The sequence below is a fragment of the Pseudophryne corroboree genome, chromosome 4 (assembly GCF_028390025.1).
Source record: "Pseudophryne corroboree isolate aPseCor3 chromosome 4, aPseCor3.hap2, whole genome shotgun sequence".
Taxonomy (NCBI): Eukaryota; Metazoa; Chordata; class Amphibia; order Anura; family Myobatrachidae; genus Pseudophryne; species Pseudophryne corroboree.
The window spans coordinates 285,316,210-285,324,635 of record NC_086447.1 but is presented as its reverse complement, the minus strand read 5'-3'; positions in this window follow the sequence as shown (position 1 = coordinate 285,324,635).

The following is an 8,426-nucleotide window of genomic DNA, read 5'->3' as shown; positions in this document are numbered from 1 at the left end:
TGTCCAGTGCTGCTGTATAATAAGTCCCTTACAGTGTTGCTGTGTTGTCCTGTATCAGACCAGTGGTAGTGTCCTGTGCATCAGTCAGTCCAGTGACCAGTCACAGTTGTGTCCTCTGCTGCCATAAATCCAGTGCTGCTGTATAAATCCAGTCCATTGCAGTAGTGCTGTGTTGTCCTCCATCAGTCCAATGGTGGTGTCCCTGTGCCGTTGTATATGTCCAGTGGTACTGCCGTATATGTACAGTGATCCTGCCGTATAATTCCAGTAATCCTGCCGTATAATTACAGTGGCACGGGCGTATAATTCCAGTAATCCTTCCATATAATTACAGTGTATACTGGCGGATAATTCCAGTAACCCTGATGTATAATTCCAGTGGTACTGGCACATAATTACAGTAATCCTGCCGTATAATTCTAGTAATCCTGCCATATAATTCCAGTAATCCTGCCATATAAATATAGTAATCCTGCCGTATAATTACAGTGGTACTGGTGTATAATTCCAGTAATCCTGCCGTATAATTACAGTAATCCTACCGTATAATTTTAGTGGTACTGTCATATAATTCCAGTAATCCTGCTGTATAATTCCAGTGATCCTGTCATATAATTCCAGTAATCCTGCCATATGATTCCAGTAATCCTGCTGTATAATTCCAGTAATCCTGCCGTATAATTACAGTGGTACTGCCGTATAATTACAGTAATCCTGCCGTATAATTACAGTGGTACTGACGTATAATTACTGTTATCCTGCCGTATAATTACAGTGGTACTGGCGTATAATTCCAGTAATCCTGCCATATAATTACAGTGGTACTGGCGTATAATTCCAGTAATCCTGACGTATAATACCAGTAATCCTGCCATATAATTACAGTGATCCTGCCATATAATTCCATATAAATCCATATAATTACGTATAAATACAGTCCAGTGGTGGAGCCATATAAATTCAGTGGTGCTGTCCTGTGCTGTATATTATTTACTCCAAATAAAGGGGTTATTAATATTTAATCCAAATAATTTTTACAGGGTTTGCCCTGTGAGGTGTGGAGTACGCTCTCCTGTGCCACATATTGTGTTATATAACTCCAGAAAAATAATGGAGAACAAAAATTTGTAGGATAAAATAGTAAAAGGTCAAGAACCACTTCCTCCTAGTACTGAAGCTGCTGCCACTATTCATGACATAGATGATGAAATGCCATCAAAGTCATCTGCCAAGGCTGATGCCCAATGTGATAGTAGAGGGCATGTAAAATCCAAAAAAACAAAGTTCAGTAAAAAGACCCAAAAATAGAAATTGAAATCATCTGAGGAGAAATGTAAACTTGCCAATATGCCATTTATGACATAGAGTGGCAAGGCCCTGGTCTATGTTCATGACTATTGGTTCAGCTTCACATGACGATGGAAGCCCTTATGCTCCCGCTAGAAAAATGAAAAGAGTTAGGCTGGAAAAAGCACAGAAAAGAACTGTGCGTTCCAAGATGGAATCACAAATCCCCAAGGAGAGTCCAGGTGTGTCGGCGGTTGCGATGCCTGACCTTCCCAACACTGGACGGGAAGAGGTGGCTCCTTCCACCATTTGCTCGCCCCCTGTAAGTGCTGGAAGGAGCACCCACAGTCCAGTTTCTGATATTCAAATTGAAGATGTTACTGTTGAAGTACACCAGGATGAGGATATGGGTGTTGCTGGCGCTGAGGAGGAAGTTGACGATGAGGATTCTGATGGTGATTTAGTTTGTTTAAATGAGGCACTGGGGGAGACACCTGTTGTCCGTGGAATGAAGAAGTCCATTGTGATGCCTGGGCAAAATACCAAAAAAAGCCACCTCCTCAGTGTGGAATTATTTCTCCACAAATCCGGACAACAGGTGTCAACCCGTGTGTTGCCTCTGTCAATCTGTAATAAGTAGCGGTAAGGATTTTAATCACCTAGGAACATCCTCCCTTATATGTCACCTGCAGTACATTAATCAGAAGTCAGTGTCAGGTTGTTAAACTTTGGGTAAGAGCATAAGCAGTCCACTGACACCTAAATACCTTCTTCCTCTTGTACCCAACCTCGTGCAAGCCACACCACCAACTCCCTCAACATCAACTTCCTCCTCAGTCAGGAACATCAGTAGTCCTGCAGGCCATGTCCCTGTCAAGACTGAGGAGTCCTCTCCTTACCGGGAATCCTCCAGAGGATCCTTGAGTGGTATTCCTGCTCTTGCTGCCACAGCTGTTGTTGCTGCTGGGAGTCAATCGTCATCCCAGAGGGAAGTCGGAAGACCACTTGTACTACTTGAACTAAGCAATTGACTGTCCAACAGTCCTTTGTGAGGAAGATGAAATATGACAGCAGTCATCCTTTTGCAAAGCGGATAATTGAAGCCTTGACAGCTATGTCAGTGTTAGAGGTGCATCCGGTATCCGCCATTAGTTCAGTGGGACTTAAAGAATTGTTTGAGGTACTGTGTCCCCGGTATCAAATCCCATCTAGGTTCCATTTCTCTAGGCAGGCGATACAGAGAATGTACAGAGATGTCAGAAAAAGTGTCCTCAGTGTCCTACAAAATGCAGTTGTACTATACCACGGACATGTGGACAAGTGAAACAGGGCAGACTAAGGACTATATAACTGTGACAGCCCACTGGGTAGATGTATGGCCTCCCGCAGCAACAACAGCAGCACCACAAGTAGCAGCATCTCGCAAATGCCAACTCGTTCCTAGGCAGGCTATGCTATGTATCACCGATTTCCATAAGAGGCACACAGCTGACAACCTCAGGGGTGAATGCACCTGACTCAAGCACAGTGGAGAAGGATTTCCATCTTGTGCAAGGTTCTCCAACTCTACGAACTTGCCACATGTGAAGTCAATTCAGACACTGCCAGTTTGAGTCAGGTCATGCCCCTCATCAGGCTTTTGCAGAGGAGCTAAGATGGAGCAATTCTGCAAATTATGTGGGACTTGTGGATGGAGCCCTTCATTCGCTTTGCCAGGATTCAAGGGTGGTCAATCTATTGAAATCAGAGCACTACATTTTGGCCACCGTGCTCGATCCTATGTTTAAAGCCTACGTTGTATCTCTCTTTCTGGAAGACACAAGTCTGCAGAGGTTCAAAGACCTGCTGGTGAGAAAATTGTCAACTCAAGCGGAACATGACCCTTCAACAGCTCCTCCTTCACTTTCTCCAACAACGGGCTGGGAGGAAAAGGATAAGATTTCCGAGCCCACCCGCTGGCGGTGATGCAGGACAGTCAGGAGCGAGTGCTAACATCTGGTCCGGACTGAAGGACCTGTCCAATGATTACTGACATGTCTACTGTCACTGGATATGATTCTGTCAACATTGAAAGAATGGTGGACGATTATATGAGTGACAGCATCCAAGTAGGCATGTCAAACAGTCCATACATATACTGGCAGGAAAAAGAGGCAATTTGGATGCCCTTACACAAACTGGCTTTATTTTACATAAGTTGCCCCCCCCTCTCCAGTGTGTACTCTCAAAGAGTGATTAGTGCAGCCGGTAACCTTGTCAGCAATCGGCATAGGAGGTTACTTCCACAAAATGTTCATCAAAATGAATTATTAATTCCGCCGTGAAGACCTTTACCAGCAATTGCCTACAGAAAGTACACAGGGACCTGTGATGGTGGATTCCAGTGGGGACGAATTAATACTCTGTGAGGAGGAGAATGTACACAGTGAAAGGGGTGAGGAATTGGAGGATGAGGTCGACATCTTGCCTCTGTAGAGCTAGTTTGTGCAAGGAGAGATTGATTGCTTCTTTTATGGTGGGGGCCCAAACAAACCAGTCATTTCAGCCACAGTCGTGTGGCAGACCCTGACGCTGAAATGATTGGTTTGGTAAAGTGTGCATGTCCTTTTTATACAACATAAGTTTGGGTGGGAGGGCTCAAGGACAATTCCATCTTGCAACTCTTTTTCTTCTTTGCATCATGTCCTGTTTGGGGACTAGTTTTTTATAGTGCCATCCTGTCTGACACTGCCATACAAGTCCAGGGGTACTGCCGTATAAGTCCAGGAGTACGGCAGTATAAGTCCAGTCCAGTGGTGCTGTCTTGTGCTGCATCAGTCCATTGGTGGTGTATTGTGTTGCCATAAGTCCAGTGGTGGTGTCCTGTGCTGTTTATTATTTACTCCAAATAAAAGGGTAATATACATTGCTAATATTATTATCCAAATCATTTTTACAGGGTTTGCCCTGTGTGGTGTAGGGATACGCTTGCCTGTGCTGCATATTATTATAATAGCTTCAAATAAAAGGGTTAGTAATTAATTTCGAAATTAATTTTACAGGCTTTGCCATGTGTGTGTTTGGTTTAGGGGTACGGTATCCTGTGCAACCAATATTGTGAATGTATTACATCTGGGCAAATTCCAGCACATCCCATGTTGTTTGTGCCGCACACTTGTGTCACTTAGCTTAGTCATGCAGCTACCTCATTGCACCTCATTTTCTTCTTTGCATGCTGTGCTTTTTGGGGCCTTTTTTATATCTGCCCTCCTGTCTGACACTGCAGAGAAACTCCTAGATGGGCCAATTGTTTGTGTCGCTTAGCTTAGTGATACAGCTACCTCATTACTCCTCTTTTACATCTTTGCATGATGTGCTTTTTGGGGCCTTTTTTATATATCTGCCCTCCTGTCTAATACTGCATGGCCACTCCTATATGGGCCAGGTGTTTGTGCCGCACACTTGTGTCGCTTAGCTTAGTCATACAGCAATCTTGGTGCACCTCTTTTTCATCTTTGCATCATTTGCTGTTTGGGGCATGGTTTTTTAAAGTGCCATCCTGTCTGACACTGCCATTTAAGTCCAGGGGTACTGTCGTATAAGTCCACCAATTGCAGAATTTGGAAAAATGACAGGGGCGTGAAGGAGATGCTGTCAGTGGACTGAAAAATTGCGAGCCAGTTTCGACATTCAGCCACTGCATGCCACTGCTAGATGGGCCAGGTTGTTGTGTCGCTTAGCTTAGTCATACAGCTACCTCATTACACCTCTTTTTCTTCTTTGCATGATGTGCTATTTTGGTCCTAGTTTTTTAAATTGCCATCCTGTCTGACACTGCAGTACCACTCCTAGATGGGCTAGGTGTTTGTGCTGCACACTTGTGTTGCTTAGTTGTTTGTGCCGCACACTTGTGTAGCTTAGTTTAACCATACAGCTACCTCATTGCACCTCTTTTACTTCTTTGCATGATGTGCTGTTTGGGTCCTAGTTTTTTAAGTGCCATCCTGTCTGCAACTGCAGTGCCACTCCTATATGGGCCAGGTGTTTGTGCCACACATTTGTGTCACTTAGCTTAGTCATCCAGCTACCTCATTGCACCTTTTTTTCTTCTTTGCATCATGTGCTGTTTGGGGCATATTTTTTAAATCTGCCATCCTGACTGACACTGCAGTGCCACTCCTAGATGGGCCAGTTGCTTGTGCCGCACACTTGTGTCGCTTAGCTTAGTCATACAGCCACCTCGGTGCAACTTTTAGGCCTAAAAACAAAATTGTGAGGTGTTCAGAATAGACTGGAAATGAGTGAAAATTAATGTTTTTGAGGTTAATAATACCGTAAGAGCAAAATTACCCCCAAATTCTGTGATTTTAGCTGTTTTTATGTTTTATTCAAAAACCATCCAGATCCAAAACCAAAACACAAAAGGATAGTTTTGGCAAAACCAAGCCAAAACCAAAACATGAGCGGGGAATTAGAACTAAAACCAAAACACAAAACACAAAAAGTGTCCACCGCACATCTCTAGTTTTAGACCTACTGTTATGTAATATAATAACTATTGATTTTTATTCTGTGCAATTTTTCCTCATGAGATTGCAATTCTATTGATTATTATATTTGATATATTTGTATGTATGACATGTTTGGACTGTTTATATATATCTTTTTTCCATGATTTTGTACCCCCCTACCCCCTCCTTTTTCCTTTTAGTACCCTGTCCCCCCACAAAAAAAGAATATGTTGTGCTCTTAATTAAAATAATTGACCAGGAAAACGCTGCCATTTGTTAGTTTATAGATTGACAATTAAAAAATACCTGGGATATTATATCTTCTTCTTCATTTTTGTATTGATTTTCTTCCTCATATTCTTGTTTTTTCTTTATTACCTTCATTTTTTTATTCATTTTCTTCCTCATATCCTTGTTTTTTCTTTATCTTCTTTGTCTATTCTTGCTCATTAATTTTGCTATTCTATTTCCTACTCTCTTGCCCCTCTTTATTTCTTTCTGTTTCTTTGCTCCTTAGTGTAACACCTCATCCTGGCTACTCCACTGGTCCACCCTTCCATGCCTTATATGCTGTTGGGCTTATTGGGGTTAGCGTGGACATGCATGGTTGTAGCTGTTGGCTATCACTAGGGGAAGTCACTCAGGGTCTCCCTTAGTCTACTGACCAGGGTCTCCTAGTTTAGGAGGGAGAAGCAGTTAGGTTCACCTTGGAGTATGAATGGGCCTTAAGCTGTGCCTCCTTTGTCAGATTTGATTATTTCCACTATTGGCCTGATCCTCAGAAAGGTGCAAGGAAAGTAATGGTTGATCCAACTTTTGACTTTTCATCCAATAATGCAATCCTGAAGGAGTTATGTAGAGCTGGTTATCGTTTTTTTACAGATGTCCTTTCAGCTTGAGGATGACTTTGATATTGAAAGATGCTTGCCTAGGGGTTGCTGTGCATCCTGTGCGTTCTTTTACTTTTTTCCATTCGTGCATGGAAAAAATGGAAGGTCTAAAGAGTCAGTTGTCCTACATTGATATCAAAATGGCTGCATATTGGCTTCCAAATAACAAGGGGCCTGACTCAGTGGTAGTCGCAGTGTTGATGGTTCTCACAAATGGGCAGTGCTTTAACATGAATCACACAGTACACGTGTTCTTGTTTGCGCACATAAATGTAGAACAGAATCAGATGTATGGTCTATGAATTTTATTGGGTATTCCTGGTAGTTAATAGGAGATTAAATTATAAAATAGTACCACGTTATATATGTTTATAGCAGCTCCGTAATAACAATAACAATTTAAAATACTAGAAAAAGGAGTGCTTGAATATGTAAATTAACGCTCATACCTGTAAAAAAAAAAGTAGTTAGTATAATGTAAACAGCTCTTTTATGATTATTTTAAGGAGATCGAGTATTTTATATTTTGGTATGTGATGGGATTCCGATGGTCCAGTTTAAGCCTTCATTTGTGGGTGCCAGATAAACTTTCCCTGCTGACCCTACCTGTAATTCATGCTTCAGCGGTTTGATGTTAATAGGAGGGTGGCAAAGCCGGTGCTGACATGACATGGGTGTTTCATTGAAAGCAGCTGCATTCAGATGCACAGACACTCATACACTAGTCCATGCTCAGATAGAGAAACAGGACCTGCCATAGGGCAGGTGCAAGTTTTGATGGTGCAATTGGAAATGTACTGTCTTTAAACACAGGAAGTGGGTGTCTCAGTTCTTTACAAATCAGAGGCAACATTAGCATAAAGACACATGCATGACTGCAGCAAAAGTCACAGCTATTGCATCAGCATCCACCTCAAAATCAGGCTCAGGTGTCTAAATTGTGTGACACCATCACTTAGGTTTGGTAAAGTCACTTTGCAAAAAGCCTAGTAATTGTTGGACTTTCTTAATTCCAAATTCATGGTGATACCCATGGGCAGGGCTTGCTGTAGAAAGTAGGAGTGTGAGACTTAAGGTGTTTGCAAAAAAAAGTGTTCTCCTTTTCACAGAAATCAGGAGTGTCCTACAAATTTGGGATGCTTTTCCCTCACAATGGGATATTTATTTTGATCTTCCTAGGATCATTGAGCATACATGTTCAATTGTATATAAACATTGCTGACTCCTCTGTATTTGGGCCTATATCAAAGGAGTCGAGTGTGCAGCACTGTGACCTGAGATGGTTTGGGGTTATTCATGCCTCAGGTGTGGAAAATTATATTGCTCTTGTAGATATAGCTGAGTCAAATGTAGGGAGTTAGTGTCATATGCAAGTACGATGGTGAGTTGTACTGTCCTTATATTTGACAGGCTATCAAGCTGGTATATAACATTTACAGTAGCTCATTAGGTGGTTGGCCTTGGGACAGAGGGCCTTATTCAGACCTGATTGCTGTGCTGCAAATTTGCAGTGGTCTGAAATCAGATAATCACCGCCCAGGGAAAGTAAAAACCCAACCCGTGCACGTGTGCGAATGCATGTGTACGCCATGCAAAAATTCCACCAGACAGCGGACATCTGCAAATCCGTTCACAACTCACTCACCATCAAATGATTTTTCAAGTCTGTGCAGTCTGTGCATAGCCCAAGACTTACTCCTACAGTGCAATACAAACAGGCCGTTTGGGGCCAGAGCTGACGTTACACACCCTCCTTGAA